Source organism: Diabrotica virgifera, chromosome 5, assembly GCF_917563875.1.
Source record: "Diabrotica virgifera virgifera chromosome 5, PGI_DIABVI_V3a".
Lineage (NCBI taxonomy): Eukaryota > Metazoa > Arthropoda > Insecta > Coleoptera > Chrysomelidae > Diabrotica > Diabrotica virgifera.
Genome location: NC_065447.1, coordinates 255,182,883 through 255,206,617, shown reverse-complemented (window position 1 = coordinate 255,206,617; position 23,735 = coordinate 255,182,883). Strand labels below are relative to the sequence as shown.

Genomic DNA, 23,735 nt, shown 5'->3' with positions numbered 1-23,735 from the left:
CATTCGTCATTCTATTTTGTGATCAGACGCAATATTTCCACATTAAAGATAGTGTCTCTTTCTTCACGAGACGTTCTTTGGGTGCGGTGCTACCAGCTTATGCTCATGCGAGTGTAAATAAAACAACTCAACAAGTAAAAGCGTATCAATTATTCCACCCCTCGGATAAGGGATAACCACCCTCACCGGGAGCAGATAGCCTTAATGCCAGGGCTGTCATACTGTTACTAATGGGAATTTCTCTAGGTAATTTGTTTCTAGTTTTAATATTTACCATATTTTTGTAAAACTGTTGTACGGCTTTTATTTGATTTCTTTGTTTGTTGCTTGTTTTCCATTGCTACCCAGAGCATTGAAAGTGTAACCCTATCATATGCTGTTGTCAGATCTATAACGACTATATGAGTTGAAATTTGGGGGCTAATCTTTTCTCGATAACCTGCTTTAGAGAAAATTTCTACAGAATCTGCCTGCTCAAGATGCCATACAATCTTGAGAGTGAATGTATGGTACTTATTGTTCGAACAATTTTCTCTATCTCCTTTTTGTAGATATTGTTAATACCTATAAAATATGCTTTTGTCCACACCGGCTGTAACTCACAAAGAGGTATTTTTTGCTTTAGTTAAGTACTAGATTTTTTACTTCTTTGTTTGATCTTGTACATGATCATCTTACATCTGGGTGGTTTGTTGACAGTTACTTTTTATATGATTGTTTTTTGTTGTATTCTCGATGTCATTTGTCCACCACAATGTAGTATTTTTTTGTTAAAACAATAACAAAGCATTGTCTGATGGCGAATTTGTAGAAAATTGTATGTCCAAATTTTGTGTTATAAATTTGGCTCTTACTCACAACTAGAATCAAAGAAAACATGAGTTTAAATGCGGTTCTTTTGTCTTTGATGAAAGTATCGATACAGCTTAGTAACTGATAGCTGCACGTAAATTGGTAAAGATAGTGACCTTTGACCAATATTTGAAAGTAAGATAATATACTCAATCAAACTTATATGGAATCACCATGAATTTAAAACCTTCAGCTTTTAGAAGCTATAGGTGTAAATATTTCAGATGAAACGATGAGAAGAAGAGGTCGTGTGCCCAAGGACTATACATATAGCAAGAGACAGTTACGGGATTCTAAGTTATCCAGGAAGCACAAGATTGATCACGTAAATTGGTGTCTTTAACACCACAACTGGAACATTGGAAATTGGAAAAGTGGGATATTTTCAAACAAAAGTATGATATATGTAAAATCAGATGATCAACGAATTCGTGTAATTAGAGGTCGAGAAAGACAAGCAAGAATGAAAACTGCCAGATCTGTTCACAGATATAAAAAAAAAGAATGTGTGTGTACTTTGTACGCCCGTAAGAAGTTATACTTCTATTATAGATTCCAATGAAAGTAATATGTACTTTAAACAGTTTATTTATATTTTATTTAAATATTAAACTAATTTTAATATTTACTACTTTGCAAAAATTTTTATTAAGGTGAAACAGTAGCGATCAACAGGTAGCGAAAAAGCGTTCCAAGATTGCGGCTGTAATTTTGAATATTTTTTCGAGATAGTTGGCACACGTATTTGTAATATAATAAAAAATGGCGGTACAGAGCCCCATTTGAAAAATATATTAATATGTGGAAATTACTCTGTAATTAAATACAATATTAAAAAACGAGCCTGTACCGCCATTAAGAAGAACAAAGAAATACCTACACTTTCTTAAAATAAACTTTTTTATCCGATGCCTAGATTTTGTGTCATTTTGGAACTACTAATGAAATAAAAAATTTTAGTAGGTACAGTGGGACCCCGATAAGTCGGCCCCCGATAACCCGGAAGTCCGGCTAACCCAAACCGATTTTCGTCAGATACACATTTTGATTGTCAGTATTTTGTATTTTGACGACACCCGATTTGGGCGTCGAAATGTTAATAAAATTATTTTTCAATTTAATTGTGGCTTATTTCCCATCAAAATACATAGTTAATTATCAGATAAACATTTCAGCAATAAAAATGTATGTAATATAATATTTGAGAGATAATGTGTATTTGTGTAATTTGAACTATAGGTAGTAAAAATGACTCATGGCACACGCCGCGCCGGCAGAAACAACAGACACATGTCTGTAGTATTCCTTTATATATTTCAAACAGCATTGTTTAAAAAGACTATTTAAAAAATTCTTTTTCAAACAATGGTCTTTAGTTTTCACTGTTCTTAAATAACATCACATCGATTGTGACTGTATTGTGTGTAGTACAGTGTGTGTAGTATATTGTTCGCTTCCGTTTGCTTACGTTTGTGTTTGCGTGTTTTTAGTAATTTAGATGTGTAGGTACTATGCATATTTATATATATTTCATGTTATTTCATTTCTAACGGCGTTTATCTGTAAGTATACCGTATTTGATTAATTTTTACCATATTCTCCGGCTAACCCGGATTTTCGATAACCCGGATCGGCCGCGGTCCCGATTAATCCGAGTTATCGAGGTTCCACTGTAGTTCCAAAATGACACAAAATCTAGGCATCGGATAAAAAAGTTTATTTGAAGAAAGTGTATTTTTTTGTTCTTCTTAATGGCGGTACAGGCTCGTTTTTTTAATATTGTATTTAATTACAGAGTAATTTCCACATATTAATATATTTATCAAATTGGGCTCTGTACCGCCATTCTTTATTATATTACGAATACGTGTGCCAAATATCTCGAAAAAATATTCAAAATTACAGCCGCAATCTTGGAACGCGTTTTTGCTACCTGTTGATCGCTACTGTTTCCTCTTAAAACAATACCAAAAATTTAAAAAGTAAGAGAATAAAACACACACAAACACATTGAAAAATGCCACAAAGAAATTATACCTATAACAAATAAACTTACAATCATAAAATGTATAAAAAAAATTTAAAAAAAAAAATAAAAAAAAACCTGCATTGGGATTCGAACCCGCGTTTATTCGGGATTAGGATTTGAAGTCGAAGCCTCGACTCATTTTGCCACCGACACCTACCTGTCATGTGCGAAGATAGGCCAACTGAATGTTTTACTGTTTGACACTTCTGAATTTAATCAAATTAGTTTGATTTTTGTGGAGTTAAAATATTAATTAAAATGCAACAAAACATAGAGTAAGAAAACAATATATTAAATGAAGATTGATAGAAATTATGTTGGTAATAAATTTATGTCAATCAAAGCATTACTAGATATGTACATACATTTCCAAATAGGTAAGTACCTATGTAATTTTCTATTACAATACTGAAACATTTACAATAATTACGTATCTTTTCTTCTTCTTGTAGTGCCTATCCGTTTCGGATGTTGGCGACCATCATGGCAATCTGTACTTTGCACACTGCTGCTCTGAAAAGATTTGTAGTGGTCGTGTTGAACCACGTACGTAGATTTTTCAGCCACGAAATCCTTCGCCTTCCTGGTCCTCGCTTTCCCTCTACTTTTCCCTGTAAGACCAGTTGCAGCAGTCCATATCTTTCACTGTTCCTCATGATGTGACCGAGGTATTCGATTTTGGCTGTTTTTATTTTGATTAACAGCTCTTTTTCTTTTTGCATTCTCAGCAAAACACCCTCATTAGTAATGTGGTCGGTATAAGATATCTTCAGGATTCGGCGATAAAGCCACATCTCAAAAGCCTCAATTTTCTTGCAGGTGACGTCTTTGAGAGTCCACGACTCAACTCCGTACAACAGTATAGGGAAGATATAACATCGTAGTAATCTGACATTTATGGGTATCGACAAATCATGACATTTGAACAACTTTGCCATTTTTTGAAATGCAGATCTTGCTTTCTCTATCCTACATTTGATTTCTATAGAATGGTCCCAATTTTCATTGACGTTCGTACCAAGGTAGGTATACTTATGTCTTTACTCTTTCTATTTGTTGACCATTTACACTGAGTCGTCCAAATTGCTGTTTGTTCTTAGAGATAATCATACATTTTGTTTTCTTAGTGTTTAGTGAAAGTCCGTATCTCTGACTAACCTCCGCGATTCTGTTCATTAACTCCTGTAGGGCTTCAGAACTGTCAGCGAATACCACAGTGTCGTCTGCGTATCTTATGTTATTGATACATTCTCCGTTAATTCGAATTCCGGCTTCAACATCATCCACTGCTTCTTGAAAGATTTCCTCAGAGTAGATGTTAAACAGCAGGGGGGATAGTATACATCCCTGACGGACCCCACGTTTGATTTTGATATCGTCGGATTCTCCTGCCTCTGTCCGGATAGAGGATGTTTGATTCCAGTACAGATTGCTGATAATCCTTAAATCATAGATCCTTAAATCCATTCCAATATTGGTTAATATCTCCATCAGCTTGTCGTGCTTTACTGTATCGAACGCTTTATGGTAATCAATGAAACAATGAAAGGTATGAACGTACATGTGGCTTTTAAAAATTATTTAAAAAGTCACTACAATTATAAACTTGCTTTTTTATCTGTCCTCACAATAATAAAAACTAATATACACAACATTTGTTTACCCATAACCGACATATTAAACAATTGTTGACAGGTTATTGTAATTACCCAATCAGAGCCCGTATAATGTTTAAGCTGCGCCGGGTACCAAGATTTTGATGATTTCGCGCACATATAAATTTACTCCCAACGCGCCTAAAGAAGTATAACTTCAAAAAAGATGTGTCATGTTCTGTAGATACATTATGGATCGGTAAACCTTTAATTTTCATCCAACCAACTTTAATAGCTCAAAGGTATGTTGATTTGGTTCTATAACTTGTAGTTCGGCTCCGGAGAGGTGCAATAGAAGAAAATTAAATTTAGCTTTAATTCTAAAATGGTTTATATATCGTGAAATTTCCTGTACTATAAATCATGTTCTTAATTCACAAGGATTATAAAAACGGTGAACTGTACGCTCCATCTCGAATATACAAAATAATACGGATTATGGATCCGATTGGAGCAAATATTGTTCCTGCTTCGATGTGCATCGAGAAACCATGCTTCATTGGAGCATAGAAAAACAGAATTAAAATTTAAAAATAAGAGATAAGTATCGACGCGGAAGTACCTATGTAGTGTTTCAGAGACCCGTTGGGAGGATTGAATAATGAAAACAATGAATTTGTAAAGTTCTATTAAAGGTCATAGGAGAGAATACGTGGAATAAAATGGTTTATAAAATCGAAGAGAGCATTGTAAACTAGTATACTTGATAATAAGAGGATAACACTAAAAACAAAAACCGAAAACTGGCATTTTTGCAGTCTGTTCTATCTTCTCGTAATGCCTTCTTTATTATTATATTTTTGCCATTCTCAGTTCCTTATTATATTCAGTTATTAGAGCTTGTTCCCCCACTCACCTAATGTTTTGACAAAATTAAATTTCTATCTGACTTCAGTCCTTTCATTTTCATGCAAGAATGTCATTCCACCAGGATACTTTCCTGTTGGAATTCCTCACTATCTCCGGATCCAAAACTAAGAAAAGTCCTAGCTAGACCAAGTGTTAGGGCAGAACATAACTATTAGTAAGTAGTAGAAAAATAAATATCAGCAAAGATAGCTGCGGGAATAGAGCATTATACTCCCTATAATCATTATTAACATCTAAGCTGCTAAAAAAGCAATATAAATTAAGACTGTAATGTCAATTATTCGTCCAGTTGTTACATGTGGAAGTGAAACATGGACTCTACATCAGCGGGAAATAAATAAGCTGCTAGTATTTGAAAGGAAGGTTCTGAGAACGATATTTGGCCCTCAAAGAGATGAATTGACGGGAGAGTGGAGAAGGCGCCGCAATGCTGAAATGGGAACTATCTATGGTACTGACAACATCGCCAGACATATGAAAACTAACCGGATTAAGATGGGCAGATCATGTGGCAAGATCAGAGGAAGACAGAGGGTTAAAGACAGCGATTTTTGAGACACCACACGGTAGAACATCAATAGGCCGTTCCAGAAAAAGATGGAAAGATGATGTTGAAACAGATTTATCTATTATTGCCATCCAATAATGGGGAATGGAAGGGCAAGATCGTAAAAGATGGAGGACTATAAATAGTGGTTTTGGCGAAGACACCCCGAGTTGTAAAGGGAGTCAGTATATTGACAGATATCGCTAGACACCTACTCCATAAACGTCAGTTGCAATGCGGGGATAAGCTCTCGGAGTTTCGTCACTTGGAGCAAAGAGCAGCAAATCTACGCCTCTCTGATGATGTCTCCAATTAGAGTCGAAAATCGTCGATTTAGAGTGCTGGTTTGCGCTCTCTGTCTCTATCTCTATCTAATTAACCTTCTTCGGTCCATCTTTGGACATAGGCCTCCCCAATCCTTTTCCATCCTTCTCTGTATGTCGCTACAGTTATCCACCTTGAGCCCACGTGCTACTTGACATCATCTGCCCATCTCATTTGTGGCCTTCCTCTGCTTCGTTTATATTCACACGATCTCCAATTTATGAGAATTTTGTTCCACCGGGTCTTTTTTTTGTCTTATAGTGTGTCCGGCAAATCTCCATTTCAACTTTCCAACTTCTTGTCTAATATCCCTATCTTTGGTTTTCTCTCTTATCCACTCGTTTTTCTTTTTATCCAATAGTCGTATGTGCAACATTTTCTTTTCCATTGCTCTTTGCGTTTTTATGATTTTGTCCATGTTTTCTTTTGTAAACGTCCACGTTTGGGAACCGTAAGTGAGAACAGGGAGTACGCATTGATTGTATACATTGGTCTTAAGATGTTGTGGATATATTTTGTTTTTAAGGATGTAGCTTAGTTTTCCAAATGCCGCCCATGCCAGTCTAAATCGTCTTTTGATCTCTGCTGTTTGGTTTTCCTTGTTAAGTTTTATAATTTGACCCAGATATATATAATCGTGAACTTGTTCTATTTCATCTTGTCCTATCCTCATTGTGATGTCCTCATCTGTATTTGTTATGATTTTGGTCTTGCTGTAATTCATATTAAGGCCTATCTTTCCGGCTTCTATGTCCAGTTCTTTCATCATTTCAAACAATTCTTCTTTTTTATCGGTTATCAATACGATGTCATCGGCGTACCTTAGGTGGTTCAAGCGTTGTCCACAAATTTTTATACCTTTTTCTTCCCATTCTAATCTTTTAAAGATACCTTAGCTCTCTGTACTAAGTGAAAAATAAGACAGTTTTGCCCTGCATGGCAACTGAATAAAAATGGTATACATTCTTATTTTATGGCGTCAATATATTGTAAAAGTTATTAAGTACACATGGTGATCCCGCTTTAAAAGCAAATAAAAAACAAAGATCATTATAGTGGTTGCGACTCTCACCTAAAAGTTGCCTTGAGGTCATTTAGTTGATGATTTTTGGACGGGAAATAGAGATGTTTTAATTATACAAGGCAAAGTTCGATGAAAGGAAAATGTTGAAAGATGAAAAATAATTATTATTTTACATTACTTAAGTAAATGTTCGCATAGCTATGATGATTTCCAACCTATGACAGAAGAAGAAACTTAAAAAAAATAAAAACAAAAATTGTACAGCGTTAGGTATTAATACATATAAGGTAAATTAGTAGTTTTGAGAATTTTAGATCCAATCAGTTTAATTTTAACTTTTCATTCAAAAGTTCAACTTCATTACACTTTTTGACTGCTTTACTTCCAATATTTCTTAAAAATATTCTTAACTAATAATGATTAAGTACTTATAGTATTATCTTACATCTTATATCCGGGTTCTCAAATTTCAAAAGCTAGATCATTTTGAATTTGCAATAACACAATGAGTGATTAAAATTTTTAAAAAATGTGAGAAATACTTTGAATGGTGTATAAAAAATTGAGTAATAATAGAACAATGAAATACTTAGTCTGCTTAAGTAAAGAAATATATCATGGGAATGAGATTTATCACTGTAGAGAGCAAGTCTTGGTACAAATAAGTGTAACAATGCATTCATCATTACATCAACAATATTCACATAAAATCAAAACCCATTATTTGTTTAAATACTAGTTTAGTCACCACCACACAGTCTTTACACTGCTTTCAACTGCAGAAAAAAATATTTAGTAAGTAAATAGTTGTAAGTTGACTATTATGTAATACACTTGGAGAGTGCTCAAATAATGTTAATGTTAACCAATGTTGCCCTACGATTATTCTGGACGAAGTTGGTCCCTTTTATTTTTCAAATCGGCCATCTTCTTCTTCAGGTGCCATCTCCGCTACGGAGGTTGGCAATCATCATAGCTATTTTAATTTTTGAGACAGTAGCTCTAAATAGTTGTTTTGAGCTGCATCCAAACCATTCTCTCAGGTTCTTAAGCCATGAAATTCGTCTTCTTCCGATGCTACTTCTGCCATCTATCTTTCCTTGCATTATGAGTCGCAGGATGCCATACTTCTCGCCCCGCATCACATGTCCGAGATACTGTAGTTTTCTTTCTTTAATTGTAAGTTCAACTTCCTTCTCTTTACCTATTATTCTTCTCAGTACTTCGTTGTTCGTAACTCTATCTACCCAGGAAACCCTCATAATTCTTCTATAGGTCCACATTTCAAAGGCGTTAAGTCGTCTCATTGTCTCTACATTTAACGTCCATGATTCCACTCCATAGTATAGTACACTGTATACGTGACATTTTGTTAGGCGTACTTTAAGAGCTAATGTTAAATCTTTGTTACATAGGACCTTTTTCATTTTCTAAAATTAGAACGTGCTTTTTCGATTCTGACTTTGATTTCTGCAGTGTAGTCATTATTTTCTGTTATAAGTGTTCCTACTAGCCCTCTACTATTAAGATTTCGTTAGTATTACGGTTGTTTTGACTAATTTTCATAAACTTCGTCTTTTTGATATTAAGAGAGAGTCCGTACTCCCTACTACACCTTACTATTACTCATGAGTCTTTGCAGGTCTTGTAAACTATCGGCTATTATTACTGTATCATCTGCATATCTGATGTTGTTAACTAAGACTCCATTTACTCTTATGCCGACTGTTTCATCTTCCAGAGTTTTTCGCATTACCTCTTCAGAATAAGCGTTAAATAATAGAGGTGATAGTATGCAGCCTTGCCTGACTCCTCTCTTTATTTCCATTTCTTCAGATGTTTCTTTTTCAATTCTTCTATTGCTCGCTGATTGTAATAGAGGTGTGTTATTAGTCTTAAATCTCTTTCATCTAGGTTTTTAGTTTTCAGAATTTCCATGAGTCGATCATGTTTTATTTTATCAAACGCTTTATTGTAGTCTATAAAACAGACGTAAAGAGGACGGTTAACATCCAAACATCTCTGTGTCAGCACGTTGAAGGAGAATAATGCCTCTCTGGTACCCATACCATTGCGGAACCCATATTGAGTGTCACTAATATCCAGCTCCAGTTTGGAGTGTATTCTGGCGTGGATAATTTTCAGCAGAATTTTCAAGGTATGTGACATTAAGCTTATGGTTCGGTAGTCACTGCATTCTTTGGCATTCATTTTCTTTCGCAAACACACAAATGCTGATGTCAACATTTCTCTAGGGATGATTCCCGTAGTATAGATAGCGTTGAACAGTTCCACTATTATGTCCAGGTTTTTCTCGTTGACCAACTTGTATCAGCTCGCTAGGTAATTCATCTGGACCAGCAGATTTATTGGTTTTCTTAGTCTATTGCCTGACTAACCTCTGATTTGGTTATCTCTGGGCCCATATCTCCGGTTTGGCTATCTACAGATGTACTAGCTTCTCTCTGGTCATGAAATAGTTCCTCGATGTACCTACTCTTTCCATCGTCGTAGTTTTCGTTCTGTCTCCATTATAATATTTCCATTTTTGTCGAGCAATATATTTGAGAATCTTCTATTTCCTATTCCGGCTAGTTCTTTGACTTTTTTATGTAGGTTGAAGTTGTCATATCTGTTTTGCAATTCTTCTATTTCTTTACATTTTTCAGAGAAGTAGGTTTCTTTAGCCTCCCTAATTTTTCTTCTTATTTGGTTTTGAAGCTGTTTATAGCGGATCTTATTGATGGTCTTGTTTTTTCTTCTTTCATTCATTAACTCTAGAATTTCCTCCGCCATCCATTCTTCTTTCTTACATTTGGTTGTTGTAACTACTTTCTTACTTGGCTCTAATAATATATATAGAGGTTTTGAAGAATTGCCACTACTGTTTTACGTTGCAATTATTTCCTGGGTTTCTGTCTAGATTTGTGTTGATTTCGTGTTTCAGATTTTCTTTTGTTTCTTCTGACTTTAGTTTCTGTATGTTAAGTTTATTGTTGTTGCGGCTTTTTTGCGTCTTTTTTAGTTGAAGTTGAAATCTAGCATAAGAAGACTGTGATCAGAAGATACATCCGCTCCTGGATATGCCTTTACTGCCTGAATTTAGTTTCGATATCTGTGCTTTATTAGGATGTAGTCAATTTGATTTTTGACCATTTTGTTGTCTTTGTCAGCTGGAGATTTCCATGTATAAAGGCGTCGCTTACGTAATTTAAAGAATGTTAAATCGGCCATGTTTATCTAAAAATGAAGTATGAACTTCAAATATATACTAAAAATGAAACGTATGAAGATGGAGTCACTACAAAAAAAAAATGAAATCTTTTAGGGAAATGGAATATATGAAGATGGTTAGTAGATTGAAGGTTGGATGGATGAAATAGAAGGAAGCGAGTGGTGTGTTTTGTGACAGAAAAATTTCAATGAAGTTGAAGGGAAAATTCTACAAAACAGCCATAAGATGAGCTATGATGTGTGGAACTGAATGTTTGGCAGTTAAAAAGGAACAACGAATGCATGTGGCAGAAATGATAATGCTTCGATGGATAAGGGGATCAGAGGAAGTCCAAGGGTGGCACGAATTGATGCCAAAATGACACAGCATAAGTCATCTTCAACGTCGAGACGTTAATCATCAATTACGAATAATTTCTGATCTACGGGTTCCTGAAAAAGATAGGAAAGGAAGACCAAAGACGACCTTGGGGAAAGACGCGTGAGGAGAACATGTCGGTAAAGAGGATTGACATTGATATGACCCAAGATCGAAACTTATGAAAAAATTAGCTTCAAGCTGATACTCAAGAGAAATCGTTGGAATACAACAAACCGGCATATTTGTTTCGTGGACCTTAAGAAAGCATTTGACAGGGTCACATTAAAGGACGTTATCCATTTGTTATACTCGAGAAAGGTACCTCTAGGAATAACTAAAACGATCGAAAACATCTACCAGAACAACACAATAAACGTAAAAGTGGACGATGAATTAACTGACCCAATTGAAGCCGGCAATGGGATAAGACAGGGGGATTCCTTGAGTCCTTTATTGTTCAACCTGATCATGGACGGAATAATAAAAAAAGTAAGAACTAAAAAAGGATACCAAATTGGAGAAAAACAACTTAAAATAATCTGCTATGCGGACGATGCAATACTAATCTCTCAAAGTGAAGATGATTTACAACGTATGCTGCACCAATTGAACATAATCGCCAGAAAATTTAACATGTTAATTTCCTCCCAAAAGACAAAATGCATGGTTATAACAGCAGATCCAATAAGATGTAAATTGGAGCTGGAAGGTCAGATAATGGAACAAGTGATGGAGTTTAAATACCTAGGCATCACACTAGCTAGCTACGGAAGACTCGAAACAGAAGTGGAAGATCAAGTAGATAGAGCATAAGGAAGAATTTACAAAACAGTCATCAGACCAATAATGACATACGCGGTAGAAACACGACCCGACACAGAGGGGACAAAAAGATTGCTCGAAGCAGCGGAGATGAAAACCCTTCGAAAAATTGATGGTAAGACTCTATGGGACAGAGCTAGAAGTACAGATATACGACGGAGATGCAAGGTGTATAACATTAATAACTGGGTAAGAAACAGAAGAATAGAATGGAATGACCACATAAGCCGAATGACAACAAATGGGATTGTCAGGACACCGAGAGACGGTTCCCCAATAGGAAGACGATCAGTGGGAAGACCACGAAAACGATGGAACGACAACTTACTAGAGGCACATTGAAAAAACAGACAGAGTCATGTCTATACAAAAAGAAGAAGAAAAAGCTGATACTGATAGAATAAGTATTTGTTACATGGTTTGATAGCTATATTTATTATATAAATTGGTATCAAGTATCAATAAAGGCATCGGATGATGGACAAGAATTCTTTTTTTTTTTCAATGAGGATTTGTTAGATTTGGGATATTAAGTGCTGTTATTTTGGTTAACAGAGATGCATTATAATATGTAACTATTAGTAGAAGTGTAGTAGTGCAGTAATTCAGTATAGCTAAACATACTTTGATATATTTAAGTTGTATCCTATCTAACTTACATAAGTTAGTTTTTGAGTCTAACAATATTATTATGTTTACAACATGTATAATGTTGTTAGACCGATATTAAAATGCGAGGACCATCTAATGCACTTTCATGATCTCGAATATAACCGTTAAACGTTAAATAACGGCGCTATGCCAGTCCCGAGCCTGGAGCTTTATCAAACAAGTGATGAAGAAGGAAGAGGGGGAGGAGTAACAACCTCGTTAAAAAACCAATAATAGCATCCTGTAAGGGCCCTGCCTAGGGAACAGGTGAAGTCGGCCAACGGTAGAAGGAATAGAAGAAGTCCTTACATCCAATACAATAATCCTGAAGGCGAAAGAGTCGCATATTAGGGAAAGATTGATCTCCAAGGTCCAGAAAGACAGTTAATCTAAAGGATGAAAACCTTAAAATCTAGAAAAAAACTACTGCTAAAAATCCCAAACGAAGCCTGGGAAATATAGACGGATCTAAACAAAGACAAAAACAGCTACGGAAAAGGACCATGATGATAGGTGCATGGAATGTAAAGGAATAAGGAGTAAAACTGAAAAGATTATCAAAGAAATAAAAAAAACTTGGCCTCAACATAGTGATCCTCACTGAAACAAAGAAGAAGGGCGTTGGATCAGTAATGATAGGCGATTACATACACTTATATAGCGGCGTACCAAAGGAAGAAAGGCATGTTAGCCTAATGTGTGACGAAAGGTTGTCTAAAAAAACTATGATGAATATACCATATAGAAGAAAAAACGAGGAAGACCACCACAAAGCTGGAGTATGGGAGCTAGGAAAGCGATTAGCATTTGAAATCTAAACGAAGAACTAACTCAGGACAAAACAGTGACGTTTGGGAGTCGGACTGTCGGACAACGTCGTAAGACGTTATGAAACCGAATAGGTACTTATATAGGTATAATATATTTGTCACATTCATTACATTCAAAATCTACCTTTAATATATCCTTGTACACTATACACCACCTCTACACCAAAGTCCTTGATGTATTGTTCCTAACGAATTTATTTAAAGGCATGCAGCACTCCCTAGACTAATAGAAATTCTTTGCACTCGCGACATTTCATTTGCAAATTCTTAAGACTTGTCTTATAGGTATGTAAGTAGTATAGGTATTCTTGTGCAATTGTGACCTTGTTCAAATCACATGGCATCTGCTTACGCGCCCCTGGATTCGTCGAATCGTAAAATTACTTTCAACATGCAATCTAATAGCTAATAATAATAACAACAGTTAGATTAAATTATAGCGAATCAAGATTTACTAACTGTGTAATAGAATAACAATCAAATAAAATGAGATTGGGTGTCGATGTAACTGTTGTTTGGAATAGTAATTTCAGTTGGTTGGTCTATTATAGTAATTCAACAGATGAATATAACATTTGTCCAGATATCGGTATATTCAGAAGGAATGTCAATGGAAATGCAAATGCAAATGTAATGATTAAGTATGGTCTAGATTTAGATGATTTGTATACTTAATTATTTGTTTTAAGTCTTGTAAGGCCGAAGGGGCGTGTTTTAGCAGTTCTGATGAAGGTGTTTCCATGGCCAATTACTTACTCTGATATTTTTTATCCTGTTTAGCGCATTTCTGATTTCATTTTTGGTATTCTTATCAACAACTTGTGTTTGTTTGTCTCTTTTTTCGTAAGTTGGGGGAGTCTATGGATATCTTGTCTTGTAATAACTCTGATTAATATTTTACCCACTCTTTGATTTTTTTTGTTTCTACCCTTTGATGGATATTCTGTTTCGAAGTTCCTCAACGTTTTTTATGCCTCCCTTGCTTTTGAGCTTCCCATTATGCTATCCATACCATACAGATTCATAAATCTAGAAGTAGAAGTACTTTTATCAAAACGAGTAGAATCACCTTGAAGGAATATTCTATTTGGTTTTTGTTAAATTCAGTATATTTTTCGTTACTGTCAGTTCTAAAGTCTTAAACCATGATAATGAATTAGTTTTATAGTACCTATCAAATTTTTTAAAGTCTTTAAGTATACTTAATTACTTTAATATTAAAATGGAGAATACAAATATATAAAAAATGTACCTAATTTCAATTTTCTCCAAACACACACAAAAAACGTGTGTATTACTATTAAAGAAAGAGCAAAAATGTCACTATTCACTGTTGACATTATGCATGTCCCATTGTTGACAGTGAAAATTCAAAGTTCTCCATTAAAGTGATTTAACAGTTGTTATTCTTTAATATAGACAGGCTAATACCTCTTCTTCTTAAAGTGCCTATCCGTTCCGGATGTTGGCGATCATCATGGCTATCTTGACTTTGTTTACCGCAGCGCGGAACAGTTCAGTGGTAGTGGTGTTATACCACTTACGTAAATTTTGAAGCCAGGAAGTGCGTCTTCTTCCCGGTCCCCTTTTACCATTTACCTTCCCTTGGAGAATCAGTTGGAGAAGGCCGTAACGTTCTTGATTTCTCATTACATGTCCTAGATATTCTAATTTTTCTGTTTTGATGGTTATGAGAATTTCACACTCTTTCCCCATTCTACGCAGGACTTCCACATTGGTAATTCGGTCAACCCAGGATATACGTAAGATGCGCCTATAACACCACATTTCGAAAGCTTCGAGCCGATTCATAGATGCAACAGTTAGTGTCCATGCTTCCATTCCGTAGAGCAGAACTGAGAATATGTAGCATTTCAACAGACGATATTTTGTTTTTAATGCTATGTCTCGACTGTTGAAAATGGGTCTCATTCTAACGTATGCTGCTTTCGCTTTTATTATTCGCTGTTTAATTTCTGTTATGTGGTTCCATTGGCTATTTAAATTTGTACCCAGATAATGTATATTGCTCAACTCTTTCGATATTATGTTGGTTGATTGTAAGTTGACCGTTTAATATTGGTTTTTACTAATTGTCATAAATTTGGTCTTCTTTATGTTAAGAGCTAGTCCGTATCTGTTGCTGACTTCTGTTATAGGATTTGTTAATATCTGTAAATCATTGAGATTATCGGCAAAAACTATGGTGTCATCTGCATATCTAATGTTATTCAACCATTCACCATTTATTAATACTCCTTTGGCACAACCGTCTAAGCTTCCTTAAATACCCATTCAGAGTAAATATTGAATAGTAGTGGAGATAAAATACAGCCCTGTCGTACTCCTCGTTCTATTGCAATTTTATCAGTTAACTGGTCTTCTATTTTGATTTTGGCGGTTTGATTGTAATACATGTTTCTGATAATTCTTAGATCTTTGTTGTCAATTCAAATTTCTTGCATTAGAGTTATTAATTTGTCATGTTTTACTCTATCAAATGCTTTCTGGTAATCTATAAAGCATACGTAGGTATATATCACAATTTACATCCCTGCATCTCTGAGATAGCACTTGCACAGCAAAAAGGGCCTCCCGTGTTCCCAGAGCATCACGAAATCCGAATTGTGTTCTTGTTAGTTGTTCCTCGCTCTTTGTATATTCGTTTGTGAATGACCTTTAGAAATTTTTTAAGAAATGGTATTCTCTTTGCACTTTCTCGCATTGGGTTTTTTTGGAAGATTTATAAAAGTTCATTCTAGCCATTTTTGGGGAATTATGCCAGTGTCATATAAGTAACTATATTGTTAAATATATTTGTCAACCATTTTAGGCCGTCGTAGTCGTAGTCCATAAGTTTTAAGAATTGTTAATGAAAATGATCAGAGCCTACTCCTGCTGCTTTATCATCTTTGGTATTTTTGATGGCATACGTTACTTCTTCAACTGTAAGTGGAGGTCCAGATTCGCAAATGGTGTTTGTTGTGATGCCAGTGTTACTTCGTATATCTTAAGTTTTTTCCACGTATTTAATCCAAATATCCCTTTTCTGTTCTATTTCCAATACTATGTTTCCCTGATTATCTGTCAGAAATCCAGTGTTCTTGTGTTTATATAAGCCTGCAGCTTCTTTGATCTTTTTATGGAGGTTAAACGAATCATGTTTTTGTTGTAATAACTCTATCTCTGTACATTTCGAGCTTAGCCAATTTTCTTTTGCTATTTTAATAGCCCTTTTAATTGCGTTATTTATTTTGTTGTAGTTATTCTTATTATCTTTAGCGTTTCTTCTGTCTTCCATCTTACATAGAATCTCCTCTGTCATCCATTCTTTTTTCTTTGTTCTTTCAGGTCTTAAGTATTTCTCTAATATTTCTTGACTTACCTTGTGTATCTTTTCTAGTTCTAACTCTGTGCTATCCTATCCTAGGTTAATACCTACCTAAGATCAATTGAAGGGTTAAGGGAAAAACAAGGAATGTCACGTTATCTTTGTTTTGAGAAAATAGAAAATTTAATGTTTGTGACTACATATCTTTAAACCATTGCACTGAAGAAATAGTATTTATGTTTATTTAGTAAACTTAAAGTGCATTGTATTTAATACACAAATACATTTCAACCAATGTTTTAAAGAACAGAGATAAAAAAATTAAAAAGTAGCTAACTACAAATAAAAACTGAAAAAAACAAGGACTGTCCAAACATCACGTTATATTTTACGTTACAAACATTAGTTGAACCAGCTGATAGAAAGGCTGAAAACAAAATTATGACAATAATAATGGCAATAAAAATTATAACAAAAGAAAATACATTTTTTTTTGATTATTTAATGCAATGGTCGCCTGGTTTTTTTCACTTTTTGAGAGCAGCCTTTTTAAAATTATAGAATGTCTGTGTCTTACGTTTGTGTAACTCATTTTGAATTATTAATTTGCGAATTTCTGCAGCACCCTTGTCATAATTTAATGATTTTAATTTCACCTGGAATTCATCACATGCTGAACATGTGTCTGATGTCTGATCTTGGATAAGGGTAACCAAAGGACAAACGAAATTTGCTGATAATATTATGTAACGTAAGAAACTTTAATGGTCGGATGTTTTTCTTTGAACGAGTTGAACATTTTTGTAATGTTCAAACTCTCTGGCAAATACTTTTTCTTAGTTTCGTGTAAACTGTAATAGGATATTCTAGTTTTAAAAGACTTTATGTGGTTATATACTGATTCACGCGATTCTGGATGCAACTTTCTATGCTGGGAACCATGCTTACCACGTTGGTCTTGTCCAGAAGTTCCTGTAGCTTTTAAATTTTTTTGTAAGTGATCAATTTTGCCCTTAGTTACACCATGTATTGACATGAATGCTTTAAAACACACATTAATTTCTTGAGAAACCCCATTACGCTTAATTATAATTTTATAGGCCCTGCCGTTTCTAACACTTTAGGCTTTTGAGCTATGGCTGTACAGAGGGATCCTGAAGATACCATGCGCAGACAAAGTCACCAATGAAGAAGTACTACAGCTACGGAGGATGAACACAACAGCATATTTAGTCAACATCGTGAAGGGCCGTATTTAGGACTTGAGAAATCAAGGCAGATACGAGCTACTCCAATGCAGTTTACAAGGTAAAATTGAAGGAAAAAGGGCCCAGAACGAAGAAGAATATTCTGCCTTGCTAACATGAGAGTATCGTATAGAAAGATCTCAACACAACTATTTCTTATAGCAACCAACAAAGTCATCATAGCCAGAATGATCACCAACGTTCGGATGGACTAGCACCCTAAGAAGAAGAAGAACTCAAGGGCGCCCATATAAAAATTTTTAGGGGGGGGCCAAACGTGAAGATGTTGCACATTACATTTTGTATATTTCGGATGACAATATATACAGTAGACGCTCTCTATAACGAACACGGATATAACGAGGTTTCGCTTATAACGAGGTACATTAGGTGTCCCATGAAATTCCTATTGAACTATAACGCTCTATAACGAGGCATATTTGGTTATAACGAGGAAAATTTAAATCGAAGAATACTTGTTTTTACCTGTTTTTAGCGTTGTAATGGTCATAAATAAATAAATGCCCCAACTACCTGTACATAGAAATGCCCAACATCTGTCTTATTATCGAGGCCAGTGCCGTAATAAACTCGGCCACCTGTAATAAACATCTGCCTGTTTATCGACCGATATTGAATACTACAGGAAATTTACAATTTATGGCGTCGAAGTCTCATATTGTTCACTGTTCAGGTTGACCATCGACATCTAATGAACTACGTAAGAGGCATCAAAACATTTCAATATTATTATTGTTTGATATAACGAGATCCGCTTATAACGAGATAATTAATCCACCATTTCAGTTCTCGTTATAGAGGGAGTCTACTGTAGTTTAAACCACCTAAAAAACCTAATTTGAACCCTTTTGTGAGAAATTATTCATACATTTAAACACTAGACCAAGTTTTTAAATGGAAATGTCATGGGTACCTCAAAAGTTGCACCTCTCTTTAAAACCCGTTTGAAAAGAATACAATGCTTGCAAAGCCTTCCCTTCAACTTTGGCGAGCAGACCAACCATGGGTATGTGTCGAACCAAGTTTTTACTTTAAAATCTTAAAAAGGAGCCCCCTTTATTTTTGCAGATTTAGAATCCTTATGAAAAATAAGGCACACATATTCCAAACATTTTTAGAATCGTTGATAGATGGCGCAAATAAATCGCATTTTCCGAATATAGCGCCATCCGTCAACAATTCTAAAAAAGTTCCAATAAATGTTACTTATTTTTTGAGGAGGAAACTCAATCTGCAAGAAAAAACGGGGGTTCCTATTTAAGATTTTAAAGTTAACTCTCACTCCACCTCCAGAGTGTGGAATGAAAAATCCTGTTTGGTGTCATTCTATAGACTTTGAAAAATATTAAACACGTGTTTTTTAGTTTTTATTTGGAAGTATATTTCTCGAGATATTAGACCGTTTCTATAATTTTGCTATGGTATCACGATATACCGTTTTTTCCGATTATAGCGCTATGTATCCACAATTCGCAAAATGGCTCGAATAAAATTTGCTTATTTTTACAAGGAAAATCCAAATCTGCAACAAAAATTAGGGGTTCCATTTAAGATTTTAAAGTTACCCCCCGCTCCACACCCAGGGGTTGAAGTGGTGGACTTGTTTAGTGTCATCGCATAGATTTTTGAAAATTATTGAACACGTATTTTTCAGTTTTTCGATCCGATGTTCATTTCGCGAATTATTCGACCTTTCCGCTACTTTTGGGACACCCTGTATATAACACTCATTCATCATGAAAGATCACCTGTTTTTCATTTAAATAAAATTGTTCTGTTCATCATAATGCACACTTTAAAAATAATCACTTTAAAATTTGACTATGTTCAATAAATTTAAAAAATTATTTTTCAGTATGAATTTATTTCGAAATATAAAATATAATTACTTTATACCAGTTCTCAAAGATTATCGGTCAGAGATCGGATTTCTTGCTGATATGGTTTTTTTTTTGCAGTATTATAAATGATTCATTTAATTGATAATTTTGGGTGTCGATTACAGTGTATATATGTCTCCCACGCCTCTAATCTCTTTCAATGTTTTCGTTAATAGCATACCGTGATTGTGGGAAATGTGTATTATGCACATTCTATATAGACCACTGTTGCAGACACAATTGACACAAAGATTTTCTTAAACTATTAATAACTACCCAATATGTGAATTTTTTTTATTAATAAATATGTTGTTTCCAATTTATCTCTCAAAATTATCCAATAATTTTTTGACAAAAATACGTTTATGTAATATAAATTTAATTTTTGTTCTTTCCCGAAAAGCTAGGGGGGGGCCACGGCCCCCCCCTGCCCGTGTGTATGGGCGCCTATGGAAGAACTTTCAACAAACATAAACAAAGGACTCTAACAAAACTCGCAATAAAAACGTAGTTAATTTTTGTTTTTGTTCAAGTGGACTCTCCTTGTTTAAATCTTTCACGTGTGGACATTTCCAGTTTTTTTCTAAATAGGCATATTTATCGGACGGTCCAAGTTATCATCTACCAGTCTACTGTTACATAAAATATCTGTTAGAAAGTGTCAATATCTCAATTTCTTATAAAATGTGACATTCCCTGTTTTCTCCCTTCACCCTTCAATTATTGTACTAAATTGAATAGGTCAAAATCCTGTAAATGTAAATCCATTGATACCGTTAACAGTAAACAACAACTGTCTAACTGTCTTTTAGTACTTCCGAGATATTCAAAAAGTGTAGATAAAATAGTATCAAAATCATAAATAATTCAGTGAATTGTTGACATACCTTTCTATTTGAAGGAGTTCATGTTTGTGTAAATATAATCCCAAGAGGTTATCCACAAAACAACACAAAAAGGCACTTAACACAACACTAATTCACCATACAAAACACCAAAAAACACCCACAAAAAACCGTATTTCTATCTAATCATTGACACACGGCGGGTCAGTTCTTGTACATTCTCCGTGTCACCGTTAAAGTTAAAACTGTTATTTCATCTCGTATTATAACGAAATATTTCCAATTTTGCCGTACCGTAAATGTAAAAGAAACAGAAAGGACGCAAGCAACACAGAACAAACCGGTATGGTGTTGGTGTTACTTACTCACGGAGTAAAAGAGAGGGGAGTTCTCAGTTCTCAGCCGTCTCCGCGTACTAAAGCAGTTTGTATACTTGCGTCTCGGGACAGCAATTTAGGATCCTAGTCGGAAACGTTTATAGCCGATGCCAGCTGAAGCCTCATAGGCGCTAGTTTGAAACTTAGACCATAAAAACTGATAGACACGCCGTAATGCTATTCTCTGGTCCCGAAGAGTGAAGCCAACATAAAACGATTCACACAGCTGTGCGTAACGTCAGTTTACGGCAGAAAACGTTAGAGATTAGAGGTGTTTATAGGCGTTGTAAACTTTTTAAAGTGTTCCAATTTAAAAATTTTCCAATACACTAATTTTTTAATTATGGTGTTATCTTGCAGAGCATTTAATTGTACGCAGCGACAAAAAAAGGGGAAAACACCTAAAATCCAGTTTACGACAGCATAATAAACAAGCGATTTTTCAAAAAATTGAAGCATTTATACAGGGTGTAACGAAAATACAGGTCATAAATTAAATCACATATTCTTAGACCATAAATAGTTCGAATGAACTTAATTTACCTTAGTACAAATGTGCACATAAAAAAAGCTACAGCCCTTTGAAATTACAAAATGAACATCGATTTTTTTGAATATATCGAAAACTATTGGAGATTTTTTATTGAAAATGGACATGTGGCATTGTTATAGCCGGAACATCTTAAAAAAGAATTATAGTGAAATTTGTGCACCCCATAAAAATTTTATGGGGGTTTTGTTCCCTTAAACCCCCCCAAACTTTTGTGTACGTTCCAATTAAATTATTATTGTGGTACCCTTAGTTAAACTGAATATTTCTAAAACTTTTTTGCCTCTTAGTATTTTTTCGATAATGCAGTTTTTATCGAGTTGCGGCTTCTTTTTTAATATGTTTACATAAAAATTGTATGGGGGTTTTGTTCCTTTAAACCCCCCAAATGTTCGTGTATGTTCCAATTAAACTTTTACTGTGATACCATTAGTTCAACACAGTGTTTTTAAAACTTTTTTGCCTCTTTGTATTTTTTCGAAAAGCCACGTTTTATCGAGATATTACTTCTTTTTTAATATGGTCAAAATATACCTAAAAATGTATATCATAAATAAATTTTCATATTATTACCAAGTCTCCATAATCGTACATATACAAATATGTGGTGGATTTGACAAATATTCAAAATATCTCTATAAAAACTGACTTTTCGAAAAAGTACTAAGAGGCAAAAAAGTTTTTAAAACATTGTGTTTAACTAATGGTACTACAATTATAATTAAATTGGAACGTACACAAAAGTTTGGGGGGTTTAAAGAACAAAACCCCCATAAAATTTTTATGGGGTGTCCAAATTTCACTATAATTTTTTCTTAAGATACTACTACCATAAGAATGCCACATGTCTATTTTCAATAAAAGATCTCTAATAGTTTTCGATATATTGGAAAAAATTGATTTTCATTTTGTAACTTCAAAGGGCTGTAACTTTTTTTATGTGCAGATTTGTACTAAGGTAAATTAGGTTCAATCGAACTATTTTTGGTCCCAGAATATGTGATTAAATTTATGACCTGTATTTTTGTTACACCCTGTATAGTATCTTAATTCACTCAAATATTCCAACAATGGTGAACCACTGCATAAAAGCCAAAAATAAACGGGTTTTATTGGTATGATGCGAATGCGAATTTGGAAAAATTACGTGAAGGATCATATGGATGGAGGTCTGAAGTATCTTTCGGCCTATAAACTTTCTCAGTATCACTTAGAAGTTTTCTTTAGTTCTATTATAGGAGTCATGGAGGTTACAACAACAACCCAACGGTAAAAAATTTGAAGATGCATATAACAGACTCTTAATGCACACAAGTGTTACAGGATCTACCCAGACTAATTGCATAGAACAGGCACCTTTCACAATTTTAGCAATGAGCACAACAAATACTGTGAAAATGAAAACTGTTAATCATCAACTCATTGACAACTCTAGAACTGATGAAAATAATAGGGAAATAATAACTAGTAACCATGATTATACTGTAAATAATTTAAGTTTTTCAAAAAGAGTCATCTTATGTTTGTGATGTTGTTGACTATATCGCTGGGTTTGTAGTTAAGAAAGTTAAGAAAACATTACATTGTGATATATGTTTGTGTGCAATTGAATGTGATAATTTACAATGTCCATTCATAAGACACAAAAATTATAGCATATCAAAAACATTTTTAATTCAACCTTCTAAAGACGTCATTCATATTTGCAAAATTGCTGAAAGCAAAATTATAATTATGTAGGTACAATTCAAAAAAATTGAACGATTCTAAATTATTGACCAAATTGATCTTAAACGTGCATGGTTCTGTGTTTAGCGAATACAAAGAACATGTTTGATCATGATTTTGAAACAAACCATTTGTTTAATCGAATAAAGATAATTTGTTGGCATTATTGATACATCAGATTGTACCACGAACGTGAAAAACTAAATAATGTAATAAGAGTTAGAAGTAAGTTAACAAAAGCTATTTTGTTTTGTGGTCATTAATTAATAGATTTCCTACATATTTTTTCACCTAACGTGAAACTAACACCCAAAAGAAAATTACTCTCCTTTAAATTTATTTTTGATTATCAAACAAGAAGAGATATACCAACGATATAATTTCAAATAAAACATTTATTTTTACAAAATTACTTTAAGTCAAAAATATTTATTAATTACTTTGATAAATGATTTTTCTTCCATATTTTTTACAAAATATTAAGTTATACTACAAAACTACTTATATTACAAAAGTTATACTATCTAAAATTGGGTAATTTTATTAGTGCTTTGCTA

The 23,735-nt window shown here is 34.2% G+C and overlaps 1 protein-coding gene across 6 annotated transcripts in view; it reads right to left on the bottom strand.

The window, feature by feature from the left end:
- The window catches only part of LOC114326119 (cadherin-87A), a 1,008,603-nt gene extending 987,725 nt beyond the window's left edge, over positions 1–20,878 (bottom strand). For all 6 annotated transcript variants that reach the window (XM_050651140.1, XM_050651141.1, XM_050651145.1 and 3 more), the window contains exon 1: positions 20,566–20,878. The gene's annotated coding sequence lies outside the window, so the exon portion shown is untranslated. The remainder of the gene's footprint in view (positions 1–20,565) is intronic.
- Between the last annotated feature and the right edge of the window lie 2,857 nt (positions 20,879–23,735).